Below are 17,743 nucleotides of genomic sequence, written 5' to 3'. Positions count from 1 at the left end.
CTTTTTCTTTCTTTCTTTCTTTCATTTTCCTCCCTATGTTTTATTCACAGTTGTCACTATATCTGATTTTAGTACCTGGTGTATTTTATATATATTTATTTGAATTAGGGTAGGAAAGAGGAACAACAAAATGGTGAGAGAAAGGACATAGGGTGAACTAATGTAAAAACGATGCTCACAAGACATTATGCTGGAAATGAACTTTACAACTTGGGGGGAGTGGGGAATTGTCATGGAGGGAAAGTGGGAGAAAAACATGAGAGAGGATAAAAACATCCTAGAAAAATCATCCTAGAAGAAATGTACTTGCTGCCTTACATATGTAACTATATCCCCTCTGTATATCATTCTGATAATAATATTAAATTAAAAATAATTTTATATCATACTATAAAAACAAGTCCAAAGTTTATTTGCTTTTTCTTTTCTTGTGTTTTCTATTCAACTAACAAAAGGTTTTATAATCCATTTTTTCTTCACTAGCTTGAAGCTCAATTTCAATTACTTTACTCAAATTCAACTACACAGTTTTGTCATTTTTTCTGGTGTTATTTAATATTTTTCACATCCCTAAATGTATCAAGAGTCTTAGCATGCTTTAAAAATGCATTAGCACCCCCATTGTGTTACTGCTGTCTGTATTTTTAGTCTTACTTTTATAAGTCACAAAATAACTTCTGAGTTTACAGACATAACTTGTGTGTGTGTGTGTGTGTGTGTGTGTGTGTGTGTGTGTGTGTGTGTGTGATGTTTGCTGTGAATGCTATATGGTATGGTTTGTATATGTGTGTATTACATGCTGTGTATGTGGTATGTGTTTGTGGGTTGTAATAATGCATGTGCATGTGGTATCTGTGATGTGCATGTATGTGTGTTCTGTGGTATGATATTTCATGTATGTAGTATGTATATGTGTAGATGTGTGGTGCCTTGTGTGGTGTATAGTATCAAAGGTGCCATGTGTAGCAGTGTGTATATGTGTACACACACGATATGATGAACTGAGGTACTTATAGTGGGTCATGTATGTGGTGTAATATGGAAGGCATGTGGTGTGGGGGTGTATGTTCACTCTGCTTCCTGGCCCTGCTCAGGCTCCCCACTCCTCTTCCTGAAACACACTACAATAAATCTGTGTTTTCTGTAACTAGGGAGCATGCTGAACATGACTGGGAAGTGCTTGCAGCCAAACCTCCTGTGGAATGAAGATATAGCTGAACATGGTGGATTCAAGGTCCCCAGTGGGTCCCCAGAGGGTTTTGAATGCCCATTCCACTGTCTGCTGTACACCTTCCTTTCCATTAAGTCTACACTCAGCCCAACTCCAAGTCCTCAGTAGGTAATCTATCTCTTCTCTCTGCTATTTTAACCTTTTTCTATTTCTATTTAATGTTTTAGAACTTCAGTACTATGTGTCAGGTTGTGGATCTATTTTTTATTTATGCAGTATAGCTTTTTCTGTGTGTATATTTTGGCTAAAGGCTCTGAGTTTCTGTTATCACAATGTCAGCTATTGTGTCTTCATATTCACCTTCCAGACCATGGCATCTATCTTTCCTTCCAGAATCCTTACCATGTAGATGCTTGAGCCCAGTCAGTTATTCACTCAGGACTTTATTTCCTCCATCACATCCTTCAGTTTTAATGTTGATAGATGTTAGTTCAGAGAAACAGAAACATGCATTGTAAGAGCTGAGCTCCCCTCCTAAAGGAGACTGGAAAGTTTGAATTCTGCATTAGGACTGTGAGGCTGGAGATCTGGGAAATGTCCGATGGTACCAAGGCTGAGAGTACTGCAAAATTCTCCTCTTGCTTGGATGAGTCAACCTCTTGTTCTATTCAGGTCTTCAGCTGGATGCATGAGAACCATGCATGCTATGGTTTGCAATTTGCCTTCCCAATGTTCAGCATATTAAATGTTAATGTCATCCAAAAATACCCTCCAACTGATCAATGTTATGTTATCACTTAAAATTAACGATTACACTAAAATTTTAATTTGACCCTTTCATTTTCCTTAGCTTAATTTTTGTCAGAATTCTACATTCAATGGAATGGATACTACCCTCATTATTTATTTTTGACACCCCCAACATATATATTTTAATCATGTAAAATAATGGAAAATTTGCTCTGCCAGAAAGGCTTGACTTGGGAAATATTAATTTACAGTAGGCTTAACATTTGTTCTCTTTGGGGAGCTCAGAATTCTTTTCTTTAGGGGGGAGCTCACAATTCTATCTGCAGCCTCACTGGAAGCACAGGGACCCCTCCCTTTGCACTTACCCTCCAAGCACATGAAGACCTGTGCAGGCCAGGATCCAGAATTGATTTTAAATGGCAAAAAGGATTCTGATTCACAGTGATTCTGAAAATATTATGTAGTCATCTAGGGATCTTGCTCATTTCCTTGTCTTCGTCTCTTTCCTCTTACCTCCTAGCCTCACAGCTTCCTCAAAGCCATGGATCTAGCAGATGTTTTGTAAAGGAATTTTCAGCTTCCCTTTTCTGGCAGTGAAGGAGACACAGAGCTTATCTCTTTTCTCCAACCTAAGCTGTAACATGCTTCACAGTTACTCTGCACAGTAGATTTCTGTCTACCACATCTTGCATTCTTTTCAGTGAGGAGAACTATGACCTCTAGCTGGAAAAGTGTAGGTTACAGACACCAATGTTATGGTCAAGAACAACTGGCACATTCTAGACCAATAACCAACTTTAAGACTTTATTTGACTACTTTGAAAGGAGAATGCAGAACTGGACTTGAGCAGCCAGATCAGAAGCAAAGGAACCATGCTGAAGTGAGCATGGCATTCTGGAAGCTATACTTACCCTTGGAGTTTTGCCTCTTCTTGGCATAAGAGGTGAAACTGAGATGCCTGGCAGAGCCTTACTGGTGCAAGACAGAAAACCAGCAAAGATACGGAGTATGTCATAAAATAGAAAAATTTTAACTGGGAACTTCCCAGTTGCCAAAGCGGTGAAGAATTGAAGGAACAAGAATCTATGAAAGAAGAGAGATGGGAGAAAGCATACCTGCTACTCTGTGCTTTGTTGATGTGTAAGGCCAGATAATTCTTCTCCTTCAGTCAATCCGTGAGGAGAGGGTCGAGGGAAGTCTTTTCTTACATGTTGTATGATGTTTATAAGGTGCCAGATCTCTACCCACTAGGTGCTTGTGGCAACTCAAACCTTCTGACTCTAAGAGTTGTGGGAACCAAAAATACTTTCAGACATTTCCCCAAATCTCCTGAGTTGCAAAATTACTCTGGTTGAGAGGCTCTAGTCCAGTTTCTTAAACTAGTTACAAACTCATTAAGTTGTACAGCATATGAACTTGAGAAGACAGGCAGAAAAAAAAAGGAAGTTGGGTAACAGGGTAGAATCTTCTAGTCTCGAGCTACTAACAAGATACAAATTAAGAGTTTCCAAAGGAGAGAGATACTAGCAAACTATCCAGGCTCTGAATCAGTGCCTCTAGAGAACTATACATAAGCACTGGAATAATCCATCTTGATCTGAGTCTGCTGACATGCGGGGACCAAGCTCTTCATATCAGATATTAGTGAGAGGAGACCTGCTTGCCACAAAAGAGAAAGAATCATACTCCAAAGTTAGATCATATCACTCTGAAAGTCTCCAGGTTTCAAGTACAGTGTCCTGCATTTGATCAAAACCTAACTTGCATACTAAGGCACAGTACTGAGGAAAAAGAGTTTAAACTGTGCATTGTAAAGTAACAATTATTCAAACGTTAATATTACAAGGCCAAGAGAGCAAATGACAAGATTGAAAATATAAGTATTCAAGTATTCTGTTAAACATCTCATTCTTATTTGGGAGACCAAAATATTACTGTTAATGAGAAGTGAAAATAGAGGTTTAGTAGGAGCTAAAACGGCAAAAGAGAACTTGTTAATCTGGAAGGAAATTCAACAGAAAATATCCACACCTACTCTTGGAGAAGAAATGAGATAGAATATTCAGAAAACTATGTATAAGAGTGGACAGAGTAAAACTGGAACTGGGATACTAGAAAGGAAAAATTAATATGCAGTGAAAAAAGTATTTTAAGCAGTACTGTAATCCCATGAATTTTCCAAAGTGTCAAAGGGCACAACATTGCATATTCATGAAACACCACCAATACCAAGCACATCTTCTAAAGGAAAAAATCAGCTAAACTATAGCCAGATTTTTGGAAACCAACACACTAAGTCGAAATCATAAGAGAACAGAGCAAATGAAACATATTTACCTTAAAAAATTACCATTGACAGTTTATTCTTCAAAAATAATGGAACCTGCCTGCTGCCAGTGGTTTGTGCCTGTAATCCAAGCTACTTAGGAGCCTGAGATCTGAGGATCATGGTTCCTGTGTAAGAAAGTCCATGACACTCATCTCCAACTGATCAGCAGAAAACCATAAGTGGCATTGTGGCTCAAAGTGGTAGAGTGCTAGCGTTGAGCATAAAAGCTCAGGAACAGTGCCCTGGCCCTGAGTTGGAGCTCCATGACAGACCACAAATTTAAAAAATAAATAATAATAATAGAAGCCAACGACCATTAAATGGCACAGAGACATGCCTGAAAGAAAAACAAGATGCTATCCTTTTTACATAGAAATTTACTTCCTCCAGTGATATCTATCCAAAGGTAAGATAAAGTTAAACATTGCTAACAAAAATGTAGAGATTCTGCTATCAGTAAATCTGCACTAAAATGAGCACAATAATTAGGATTTGGGGCAAAGGAAAAGATGACCCCAGATCTAAAAAAATATTAAACAAAAAAGAAGAATGGAATGTGAATAAAAATGAAATGTTTAGGTTACTGTAAATAGTTACTCTGCCAATATTCATATTAACATTTTCAGGGATTTACAATATTTGTTCAATTACAATACAGGAAAACCAGAAACATATGGAAATGGGGGTACGTGGACTATAAAACATTTTAAGCACTAAGACCAGTCAAGAAACAGCAAAGTCAATAGCGGACTTTGTTTTCACTCAGTTTCTATTTCTGCTGCAATAGATCATCATAACTTTACCAGAAACAGAGAATTGTAAAACAGTATGCTATCTTACAGTTCTGGAACTCAGAAACTCAAAATGGGTTATCCATTCTAGGACAATTGTCTGTGGGACAATATCTCTCCTAATCATTCCCAGATTAATCCAAAGGTTACCCACATTCTTTGGGGAATGGCCCCCACATCTCTGTTACCATTGTTCCCATTGTCACAGCTCCTCTGACTGAATTTCTTCATGTAAATATGATTGTGATTACATTAGACTCAGTGGATAACAGGATAGCCCCTTGTCTCCAATCCCATGATACAGATCAGGATATAGGGATATAGATGCTCAGCGTTTTGCTACCATATTTACTCTTCTGCTTACCAAGCAAAATGCACTGTTTATCTCAAACTCGTCAAAACTTCCATGTAATATTACCATATTCCCATTTCCACTGGCATAGACTTCTATCATGTCTTCTTTTTCTGTTTCTATGATTATTACATTCAGTTTCTTTTTATTTCCAATCAGCATGTTTAATTCTAAAAGTCAGGAGAAAAGCCATGCTTGATGGTAGCCACAAGTCTAATCGCAACTTTTCATACAGAAGGATTATCGGAGACAGTGCAAATGAGAAGATTTACGTGGAGAAGTTTGGAGAACTAAGCTTCTAAGCTGGATCTGGAGAAAACCAAAGAACTGAAGTTCTAAAAGGAATTGTAGCCAATTGTTAGCCTCGAGGAAAAACACAAAATAAGTTGAAGCTGTGATAGATAATGTATGATGATCTTTTCTTATTGTGACTCTGAATAATAACCACCTTTTATAGCTGTTTTAGTGTGACTTGCTAGACAGAGAGCTGGGGAACTAATTAAGCGCCACTGAGTTAAATAACCCTTTTAATTGTCTTCCGCAGAGGACCAGAAATCTCTGGAATACATGTTTGCCCTTTATTACTTTCAGAACCTGCTAGAAACATTTTAGTGCTTTTTCTAAAGCTTACAATATAAAACCAAATGTCTCATTTTAGCATGTAAGATGTTTCTTTTAATTGGCTCTAAGTCTTTCTCTGTTTCTATTCCAATAATCAGCCAAACCCCCATGTAATACCCAACCATAAACATTTTTTGAACACACTATGATCTTTGATTGGCTGTATGTATATTTGTACAAGCAAATGCCTTCATTTACAGTTTTTTTTTATTTTAGTTATTTTTTTCTGCTCAGACATGTCCTAGTTTTTCTGCATTCTAGTCTTCTCATCCCTGATCTCTACATGAAACATTGGTTAATTCTTGAAAAGTTAGCCACATAAAGATGTGTACTTTTGTTAAGAACTTACATTAAAAAAATCACAGATATTATGAAATTGTATAGTATGTGTAGTCACTTACATACAAGAATTTATTGAACATTTCTGAAGGATCTTTCATGTAATTTCTTGATAATTTTTACATATCAATGTATTTTATTCCCTCCCATAGGAACTTCAGAGTAACTCAAATACTCTGTGCAAAATGCATGGAGGAATCAAAAGGTCTTCGTATGTGGATAATGTTTTCATAAACTGAGAAGTAAAAGAAGCTTAAATAGGAAAGTAAAAGAGAAATGCATGATAATGACTTACTGACCAGTATAGTTAGAAGGATATATAGTTTAAGGATATCCATTACAGACTTAATAAGGTTTACATTTGGTCTTCTCTCTAAACCAATTAGAAAGCTGAGCAAATTATATATGATGACATCTTAAAGACATTGGCTAAGAGGCAGCGCAGAAGGCTGACAATCCACGAAAGGTAAAGGCCCTACATTGTCACAGGCAGTGCCTAGACCACAAGTTACTCAGTGGAAATCAAACCCTGATCAGCGTTTTGACTGAGTTGAGGAGACAGAGATCAGAGTCCCAAGAAGCCAAAAAGAATAGAATTTGCAGAAGAAAATCCTGGAGGAAGAATAAAAATGGCTCCAGAGAGCTATTCAAAATTTCCTTTGAACCTTTGTCTAAGAAGAAATTTTCCAGTGTGAGAAGCAACCTGGAGCTGCAAAAAAAGAGCTCATAGAAGGGCAAGGCACATTCAAATTCCTGGGTTTTCAAGTCATTGGGAGGAATCAGTGTTCCCACTAGCCGAAGTAGAAGGACTTGATATTATTCAGGACAAATTCTATGGGGTGTGACATTACACGGACCTCCATGACATAGCCTGTATGCTTGTGCTGTAACTTATATATAGGACACATGTAGCCTTACATGTAGAACCATGTCGAACAAAATGATATGAGATTAAATAACACACTAATTTACTGTTAACTAAATTTTAATTTAATTTGATTAATTTAACTTAACCTAAATTAAAACTGCACTTCTGCTAAACTGGTTAAGATTTAAAAGAAACTGCAATACTTATACCATGCTTATACCAAGGATACAACTATACTGAACTATACTATTATACCATGCCTATACCAAGGATACAACTATACTGAACTATACTATTTGACATATATATTATGTATGTATACATGTGTATACACAAGTATAAATTCACATACCACATGACTCTGTAGATCTATTCTTTGTTATTTAAGCACATAATAACAAATTTCTGCTGAAATGTTCATGTTAATTCTTTCGTAATAACTATAAGTTGGAAACAACTTCTGTGGGCATCTACTAGTATGTGAAGATATTGTGGCACGTCTATAAGGTTGAACACAACTAAGTACTAAAATGAATAACTTATTTATACATATGCCAACTCAGAGGAATCACATTACATTACACGAGGTAAAAAGATAAGCTGATGAAAAGAGTTACTGTTGGGTCCGATGCTTATAAGATTTCTGAGAATTAGGAAGTATAGCAGGCTCTAGGAATTCTTTGGTCTGGGTAATAGAGAAACTGTGTACCCAATGGTGGAAGTGATTTCATGAGTAAATGTAATATAAACTCTAACTGAATTATATGCTTGATGTGTTATAGAATATAGAGTGGAAATAGTTAGGGATGAATAAGGCAGACTCCAAATGTTGGCTTTTACATTCCAGACAGAGGTGTTTCAATTCAGTGTAATAAAAAATTACATAAAATGTTACTATATATGTGGTGTCACAAACACATAATTGTGAGGTTTGTGAGGAACTTGTATTATTTTTGGCACTACTCTATTGTCCTTTTCTTAGTTGTAAGAGGTCCTAGATAATTTTTTAGCAAACTAAATTGATACTCGATGGATGGATTGATAGATAGATAGATAGATAGATAGATAGATAGATAGATAGATAGATGAATGTACTACTGAATATATATATATACATTAACTATAAATTGATAGATTCTTTTAAAGATGATATAAATTTGCCAAATTTATATGGGAGAGAGTAAGGGAAGATCTGATATCATTCAAAAAGTAACTTACTCTTTCTCTGACTTTTTTTAACTGGCCTTACTCAATCTATCACATTTATAATATCAAAAAATTTTAACTGCAAAGTATTACATCTGACGTTCAAGTCTGACAAGAGTAGGTGAAAAGTAGACTGCCAAATATAACAGATATCCTCTGTCTCAATAGTTTGAAACAAAATTAAGTTAAAAAAAAAACTTCCGCCCTGCACATTACCCCTAAGATAATCTACCTGCTGTGACATGATGAAGGAGCTGATCATCCCAGGTCAGATGAAGCATAATTGGTAGAAGCATGCTTTCCCTCTCGAAAGAAGTTGCCTAAGCATGAAAGACATGTCAGAATCACTGTCACATTCTTTTTCAGAACACTGGGGAGTTCACCAGGAAGAAGGCAATGCTGGCATGTCTTGTCAGTCCAGGCTGGTGCACAATTTCATTAATGATTCAGCAATCTGAGGAACTCCTTGTTTTACATATAGGATTCGATTCCCTTTGGGACTGGAGTGGTATGAAATCCTTGTTACACAGAGCCATTGGGGACTGAAGGGCTCTAGCTAATTCTTGTTGACACAGAAGTACTGTGCAAATGATACGTGGATCAGCACCTGTCAGGAAGTTATATTACATTCAACAGTGAATCTTTATAAAATAGTTTTACCCAAAACCTTGCTAGATGACTTGCAGGAATTATTTATTACATGCATAATAGACTTGAAATCTGTACTATAATATGATATGGAAAGCAGTAAATAATAGGTACAAAATGTTCCCCCAAAATAATAGATAAAATGATGGCATTCTAATAAATACAAATTATAAGTAAAAAAAAAACAAACCTCAACAAAATTGATCTAGAAGGAAAGTTGAGATTGGCGATGTTGAGTGAGGTCTATGACAACATTATTTTGGAAAGCAGTTTGTCAAGATCTGTTGAAAGGTTGAATCGCATTTGTTTGCATCTATCAATTTTTCTCTCACAATTGGGTCTACATAAATATTGACCCATGTGTGCAAAGATATTTATTGCTGTAATGTTTGAAAGGGAAAATCCTGGAAACTATTTTAATAACTATTGACAGACAACTATGAATTTAGTTCATTCTCTACCCACATTACAGAATACTCAGAAGCTTTGAGAAAAGAAATGAACAGAATTGCATGTAATCCAATGAAATGAGTATCAGCTTATATTTTTTAAGTAGAAAGACCAAAATCTATGTAAACATTTTTAATCTTATGTTATTCTGCTGACTGTTCAGCAACAGTTATATTCTACTTGCATATTGTTTTAGTTCCAAAGGAAGAAAAAAAAGAAAGGCAAAGAATACCTGGCTTTTTCTCTTTATTCTTTCTTTTTCTTCTTAGATATTTTAAAGCCTTTTTTTCTCCCTCTGTTACTTCAACATGTATTGATCTGTTCCTATATAAAACAGTGATTATCCTAGGTACTGAAGGTATAAATCTTACATTCATTAGGAAAATACAAAAACAAACAAAATTACATTTGATTATAATAATATCACAGTAGCAAAATAATATGATCAGTGAAATATTCATACAGGAATTTTAAGTGAGAAAAAGAAACAGTACAAACAATCCAAAATATAAATAAAAGTTTTCCAAATAATTACTCAAAGATATTTTATGGAGAGGGAACCAGAATTTAGTATCAAATGATCACATATAGCTGATACCTTTTGAGTAGAAGTGATAAGACAGAGAGGGAGAAGAAAAAGAAAAGTGGGGGGACTGTCAGAATTCACTGCTAAAATCTGACTCCTCCATTGGCAAGCACACAATTTTTTAAATGTTTACTACTATGAAAATCCAGAGTCAAGAATGCTTTCTTTCCACTCAGGGTAATGGAGATGTCTTGGGTTGTGCTTTTGTCTACATGTGTTTGTGAACCTTTTCACCTTCCTCTCAAAATTTACAAGCTCTCTGACACCATAGGTTAGCACAGCTTTAATAACATGGCCATTCAGCACAGAGTACCTCTACTTCATAATTTATGTTAGAGTGGCCAGAGAGAGAAATTACGTGAAGAACTTTTACTCTTTCCTGTGAGAGAAAGGAGAAGTGACTGTTAAGTGCTGGGTCCAATATTCACAATCTGTATTCAACTAAGACTGTGTGCTCATTTGCTCGCCTTCATTCACCATGAGCTAAGAATCAAGCTGCTGTGCTTTTCTGCTTATTAGGGCAATACTATGTCCCAGATTTTGACTGTTCAAAGAATCAATAAACTGAAAAAAGAATCAATAAAATGTGCTAGCAGCCATGACAGCTAGTGACCAGTTATGCTTTCATTTGTATCAGAACCGTCCTAAAATCCTTCCTGTGTTCAAATATAGATGAATATCCTTATATATGTTCATTACAACAAACTTCATAGACAAACTATATCATGGTGGAGAAAAATGAATAGATTTCCTTTATTTTAGAAAAGAAAGGAAATATAAATTAATCATACATTCTCCATAAGGCTATGTATCTCTCTCAGCATTTAAACTCAATCTTATACAAATCACAATTGTAGTTATTTTTATAGGCTTTGTCCCTTGACAACAAGATCTGCTTGATTTTCTTTCTAACCTCCTATTTCATAACATTGTGCTTTACTTGATGTACAGTACTAATTTGCAGAATGAATTAATGGAAGATTGCATATCAATGAATTAAACAAGCTAGCCTTTCATACTCGTTGTGTGTAAGACAGGCTTTGAAGAGCTCAACATGCTTGTTGACTTTTGAAGAGAATTATGTTTTCTTGTAATAAAATAAACACAATGTTCATCTGGAATATCAAACTAAGTCTACATCAAAGGGACACAAGAAAACCTAGGGCTGTACAAAAACCCATCCACACAATCATCTCAAGAAATGAAAACAGGATGAGAAAGCATCTGATATTCAGGGACAAAGAAGTGAGGAATTATTCTGAGCAAATGTTATAACATATGCTACGTTTTCACCTATTTTATGGCTTCAGAAATGAAAAACTCACGGTCCAAAGTTTTAATAAATTTATAAACCCTTCTCTAAAGCCTTGTTTGCTATGATATTATTGTGTGTAGAGTGAAAGGGCTATGGTGGAAAAACCGAGGTGGCAAACTCGACCTGGGACTAGATGAAAAGCAGAGAGTAGTACCTGCTGTAGAGAAAGTCTGAAGAACTGAGCTCTGGGTCTATTTGTACTTCTCTGTTGACAGATGGGGTCCCAGCCTGAAGGGTGGAGGAGGTGGGGGACAGCTCAGCTATGGGACTGGCACTTTGAATGATGTTCCTGTCGGTCACCAAATCACAATCTGCTCAAGGATAGGTTGCCAGGAAGATGACACTGCCATTTGACATCCCAATAATTTCCTGGGTAACATATGCAATCAGTTCACAGGCCCAGCCCAGCACAGTTGGCTGGAGCCAGGGGAGGGGAGAAAGGGGTGGAAACTTTTTGGCACTTCCAAGAAGACAGGTGGAGAAGCTAAGGATTAAGCTGTTTGCTCAGCCAGCAAGGAGAGAGCTGTGTCAGAAGCTTCTTCAGCCTTCCTCACACTGGTCCAAATATTTTGCCTATTAACAAGCCCTAGCCTACATAATAATTAATGATAATTCCAACCGCATAATCATGAGTTAATTATTTTATGTCTGTTTCTGTCCCACCAGATAGAAAACTCCTTGAAGGCAGAAAACTAAGGATTTTTTTTTTTGTTCGTTTCCCTCCAAGGAAATTTTCTGTGTGGTAGACACTGTTTAAATAACAGAATGTGCATAAATGTAGTTTATAAATTATGAAGTGCCACTTAAATGCTTTGGTTTAGTTTGGAAGGAATTAAGGCAAAAGGAGAGAACTGCAAGTTTTAAATTAGAAAAAAAAGCAGGAGATTTCGGGATATCAATGTCATACCCTAGAAGCAAAGTTTCAGACTTTGTAATAATTCTTAGTGCTGTCATAGTTCTCTAAGGACTCTCTTTTATTTTTCATTTTTTTTTCAAATAAAAACTAAGTGTGCATTGGTGTGCTTGAGCCCTCTTCGGGATGCAGCAAGAATACAAGTAGTTATCGGGCGATCATAAAATGTGAGTTGGGAAAAAAAGTTATCATTGCATTGTAGTTACCATGAACCAATCCTAGGGTTTGAGGAGGTTCACAGCACAGATCATGAATGTAGAATTAAAAGGATTACTCCTACTTCTATGAAACTAGAAATTAGAGTAGTTGAGGTCCCGCGGGCATAGCATTGTGGAAGGAATCCAGGCTGTCCAGGCAGGGTGAAGCATTCTGATACCATCTGCATCCACTTGCTTATGTCCAAAAGCATAAGCAAAGCTGGGACTTGTCAAAACATGTCCAGGATTTAGTGATCCACTAAACCAGAAGATACCTAACCAGCAAAGGATATTCTGAGCAAGCTCCTTCCCCTAGACCCACCCACCCTAAAGTGGCCCACCCTAACAAGACAGCTAAATAGTAAGTGGTAGGGAACTCCTACAAGGTCTTGAGAAACAGGGGAGGAGCTGAGAATTGAAAGAGCAAATGACAGCTTAGCAAGCAAGAAATCAGTAAGCCAAGTTCTCAATAGCCTCTCTGTAATGAAAAGGTAAAGAACGAGGGAAAGGAGGAAAAGTGTAAGAAGAAAAAGATGGAGAGAGCCACTAGTAAAACTATAAATAGATATAAGATGTTGTGATAGGCTTAAAATTTAAGATGTCAAATATAAAGAGGTTTTTTTTGGTGGGGGTGGGGTAGACCAAGAAAATAAAAGAGAAAGAAGCAGTCTTCAATTAAATAAGATATTAAGCTGGAAACATGACTCAGTGGTATATCCCCTGCTTAGCAAGAATGAGACCCATTTCTTCTTTATGATAGTAATATATTTTTGACCCAGGTGTGAAGAGTAAAGGACATCAGGAGCAGATGGAAGTTTCTTGTTGGATAATGATTTAAGGAGCTGGGGAAGTTTAAAGCATTTGCAATCACTTCTCTTAAGTTTTCCTGAGAGAATCTTCATAATGTCTGTGCATATTCATCCAATTGTTATACCTCTATTATTTCTGTCTGATCTTTCTTCTGGGTTACTGCAATCGTCTCTGTTTCTTCCCTTCCTTGTATTATTGTCTATTCTTATCTTGGCAACCATGGTGATTCTTTAAAAATGAAAGTCAGATTATGTTATCCTTTGCCTGAAACCCATCCAGAGTCTTCATTTATCACTTGCAGTAAAAGTGCAAGCTCTGATAATGGCCTCCAAGATCTCACATGATCTCGATTCCAACCTGGCCTTTCTGCATTGCTCCTGCCGCTGTAGACAGTCATCCCTGCTGCTCCGGGCCCATTCCACACTCTGGCCTCCCTGTCCTGTACACTCTTCCTCTAAATATTCCCCCCACACCCACATTTCTCCCTCACTTCCCACAAGTGTTGAAGTTTCTGATTAGGTGTCACTTGAAAATTGAGATCGTCATTCCATTTCTTGGAGTTCATTTGGTCAAATGTTATTTTACATGCTCATATGCATGTCGCTATTTGTTTACTTCCCTTTGGGCGAGAGCAAGAGAAGTGGTGACATAGCCCAGAAATAAATGCACTCATTACTGACTTCTGTAACCGAAACCCCTCTGGGCATCACCTCTACCATAACAGTGAATAGATTTTTAAGGGAAAGGGTAAAACAAGATTATTGGCAGGGGTGGGGGAAGGAAAAGTGGGAGAAAAACATGAGAAGGGGTATCAGTGTTAAGAAGTAACATACCTACTACCTGACGATTTTAACTATTACCCCTCTAAAGATTAGCCTGACAATAAAAAAAAGAAATGTACTCATTAGCCAACTTAGGTAACTTCTATCACAGTTATAACAGCAATTTTAAAAAGCACACCAAAACATTGAGATCTTCCTTGATTTCTCAGAACAAAATGTGTCTGCATCTCCGTGGCTGTATCCACCTGTCCATATCTTATTTTGTCCCTAGAGATTATCACTGTCTGACTTCCTCATTATATATGTGTTTCTTACTGCCTCCTCTCTAGCAGCTTGAACCTCATGATGGCTTTTCCTTCCTCACTCTAACTCCAATGCCTGTAACAATGCCTACCGTGCATGGCGTCAATACATGTATGTTTATTGCATCAGTGCAAAACAGGTTGTGTGCTAGTGTTGTGTGCTAGTGTTAGCATTTCCTGAATAGTTGATTACGTATAATGAAAAGTCTAATTACTGCGAGAGAAACAAGTGGGGTCTCTGGTAGGAAGAGCAGGGCAGAGGATTCCATGCCAGGGAACTGCAGGACAGCCTTGAATGTGGAAGGAGGGTCGATAGCAACAAAAGAGATGCTGAAATCATTTCATTCCATTATGAGAAGCTGGGAGGAGAATTCTCAAGAACAATGAACAACACTCTTTGAGCCCTGTTCCTTCTGCTATTGACGTATGGAAGCCTAGGGACACAGTTTCCGAGAAAATCCTTATAACCCATCACTGTGCAATCAATGGGAGCCCTTGAGTAGAGGGAGGCAATGAGGAGCCTGAGCTGTCTGGATTAGAAGCCATCCAATTAGATGGCCAAGTGCTTTGCAAAGCCTGATGGCCGTGGCACAGGCACTTATGTCAATGAATCTCATCATTTCCAGGTGCGTGGGGGGAACGCACTCTTTGAAATCGCTGCGCTACTTCTGAGAATTTAGCCATTCATGTCAATTCTCTTTCGGTAAATCACATCAGCACGCGCTGTCTGATGTAAGTCTTCAAAAAGGTACATCTGACAATGTGGAGGTGATTTTTAGGTCAAATATAACATGGTTAAGTATGTCTAATGTGGAAGTCCAATTTAGAGCCATCAAAAACAGCATCCTTTTTTTCCAAGAATGCCAGGTGTGCTTTTCATGGCTTTTATTTCACTAGAAGGCCTTGCTATTTTGGGTGAATTTCATTTTAGAGGTGTTGATTGTTTGCAGATGCTCAGGAAGAGACAACAGAAAGAAGTTCTTAAAAGGGCTGAAGAAAGTTTTGAAAGTAAGGATAAAGAACTTAAAGCAACCTAAGGACACAGTGTCTAATAAGAGCAACGTTGAAACTGGGCACCAGTGGCTTACACCTGTAACCCTAGCCTATCAGGAGACTGTGATATGACAGTCACCATTGGAAACCAGCCTGGATAGGAAAGTCTGTGACACTCTAAATTAACCACCAGAAGGCCAGAAGCAAAGATGTGGCTCAAGAGATGTGGCCAGTCTTGAGCAAAGAAGCTTAGGGACAGCCAGGGCCCAGCCCCTGAGTTCAAGCCCCAGTGTGGGCACAAGGAAGAAGGAGGAGGAGGAGGAGGAGGAGGAGGAGGAGAAGAAGAAGAAGAAGAAGAAGAAGAAGAAGAAGAAGAAGAAGAAGAAGAAGAAGAAGAAGAAGAAGAAGAAGAAGAAGAAGAAGTAGAAGAAGAAGAAGAAGAAGGAGGAGGAGGAGGAGGAGGAGGGGGAGGAGGAGGAGGAAGAGGAGGAAGAAGAAGAAGGGGAAGAAGAAGAGGAGGAAGAGGAGGAAGAGGAGGAGGAGGAAGGAGAAGAAGAAGGGGGAAACAAAAGCAATGTTGGGAGCATTGCAGTTTTTAGAGAAGTAAATTCTGGCCTCAGTTTAAATGCGCATTGTGCAATATTGTCTTTGACAAGTCACCAAGTCTCTGTAAACAACCCTTTCTTCATGAGTGAAAATGACAATTGAGCATCCATTTCTGAGAGCATGGTGCAGGGAACAAGACAGGATATGCCGGATGAAGGCCATGCGCCAGGAACACCCGTGGAGGTGACGCTCACCACCTGTGCCTGCTGCTAAGGAGCCTCTGCTCCTGCCATTGCACAGCCTCCCCCAGCTGTGTCAAAACGAAGTAACGCATATGTCCTGGGGGCCACCCAAGAAGACAGGACTTCAGTCCTTTGCTCTGGAGTTGAGAAGCTACCAGATCCTTTAAGAACTACCGGAACTCTTCCTATGCTAAAAAATACCTTGCTTCATACACTTGAAGGGACAAATATGCCTCGGTTATGCCAAAAATAGCTATCCCTTCACAAAACTGCCCTGATCTTAACAATCTAAACAGTGCCTCTGTGTGTGTGTGTGTGTGTGTGTGTGTGTGCGTGTGTGTGTGTGTCTCAGGAGTCTATTACATCCTCTTAACACCTGATATTTTCTTCAGTTCAAATAAAATAAGTGGTATGGCTATCTCTACATGTAAAGATCTTTGAAATTAACAAGATGATTGGGAGGGGGTGGGGAGAGGGATTGGGGATAAAAACATGAGAAAGGGTATCAAGGTTCAGGAAGTAATATACCCATTACCTGATGAATGTAAATATAACCCCTCTATACATTATCCCTACAATAAAATTTTAAAAAGAAATTTAAAAAATTGATGGTGTTACCACTTCATACTATTATTTTTTTATTTTATAAAACGTCACATGTTAAAGACATGCTAGTTTAACTTAGGCATTCTGGGCCATAGGATAATCACAGCTCCAGTAATCATTCTCTTTTATTGAAAAAAAATTAATCAAGTGGGAGGACTGTGAAGCCTGAAACCATTTTTCTGTACCCAATTATAAGCAGGATGCAATTGAAACCTGTTTAGAAATAAAATTCAATCAATCCTGGGTTCTATCAAGGATACATCTTACCTCCTAGAAGACTCCTGTCTTCAGGCTGGCAGAGGGCTGATGACAAAGGTCAGAGGCTCAGGAAACAGAACTTGGCCTCCCCAGTCCTGTCTCTTCTTCACGAGGCTCATTTTTCTTGGCAAATGTTGGGAGCATCTCACAAGTCTTTTTTAACACTTCTTTATTCCTTCGTATTTCAGGTTCAAGATCATTAATAAAACAGCAGTTTCAGAAGGCAGCACCTGGGGCAATCCTCTATGATAGCAGGTAGTGGGCTGCTGATGGTTGCAGCATTAGCATAGCTGAAGTGGAAGTTCATAAATAGGGTGTAAACTTCATGGAAGGGTAAGTAGGAATGAGCACTATTTTTTTGCTGCTATTAAATATTAAAGAAAAATAAATTTATAAAGACTTCCAGGTCTACTGTGTTCAATAAAGTTTACTTTGCTGTTAGAAAATCCATTACACTAATGTAAGGGATATTAGGAAAATATGGAAATTGTAGCAAAGAAATTGGAACATTTTCCTCATTTCCTAAATAACTTTTCTTACATTTTTTTCATACATACAAATTATTAGACCATTTTGGGTTCATGTTCCATAATAGGTGATTTAATTTCGTACTGTTTTTCTCACATTGTTGCATTTCTCTTCTGTTTTGTATTTAACCCATCTAGTA

At 37.6% G+C, this 17,743-nt stretch overlaps 1 long non-coding RNA gene across 1 annotated transcript in view; it reads right to left on the bottom strand.

Annotated features, from left to right (window-relative positions):
• LOC150061037 (uncharacterized) overlaps positions 1 to 17,249 on the bottom strand; it is a 50,703-nt gene extending 33,454 nt beyond the window's left edge. The window contains exon 1 of the long non-coding RNA XR_016536180.1: positions 17,086 to 17,249. This is a non-coding gene — a long non-coding RNA (uncharacterized LOC150061037). The remainder of the gene's footprint in view (positions 1 to 17,085) is intronic.
• Positions 17,250 to 17,743: the final 494 nt, after the last annotated feature.

The sequence above is a fragment of the Megascapheus bottae genome, chromosome 7, assembly GCF_031878675.1.
Source record: "Megascapheus bottae isolate mThoBot1 chromosome 7, mThoBot2.hap1, whole genome shotgun sequence".
NCBI classification, from domain to species: domain Eukaryota; kingdom Metazoa; phylum Chordata; class Mammalia; order Rodentia; family Geomyidae; genus Megascapheus; species Megascapheus bottae.
This window is presented reverse-complemented; position numbering and strand designations above follow the sequence as displayed.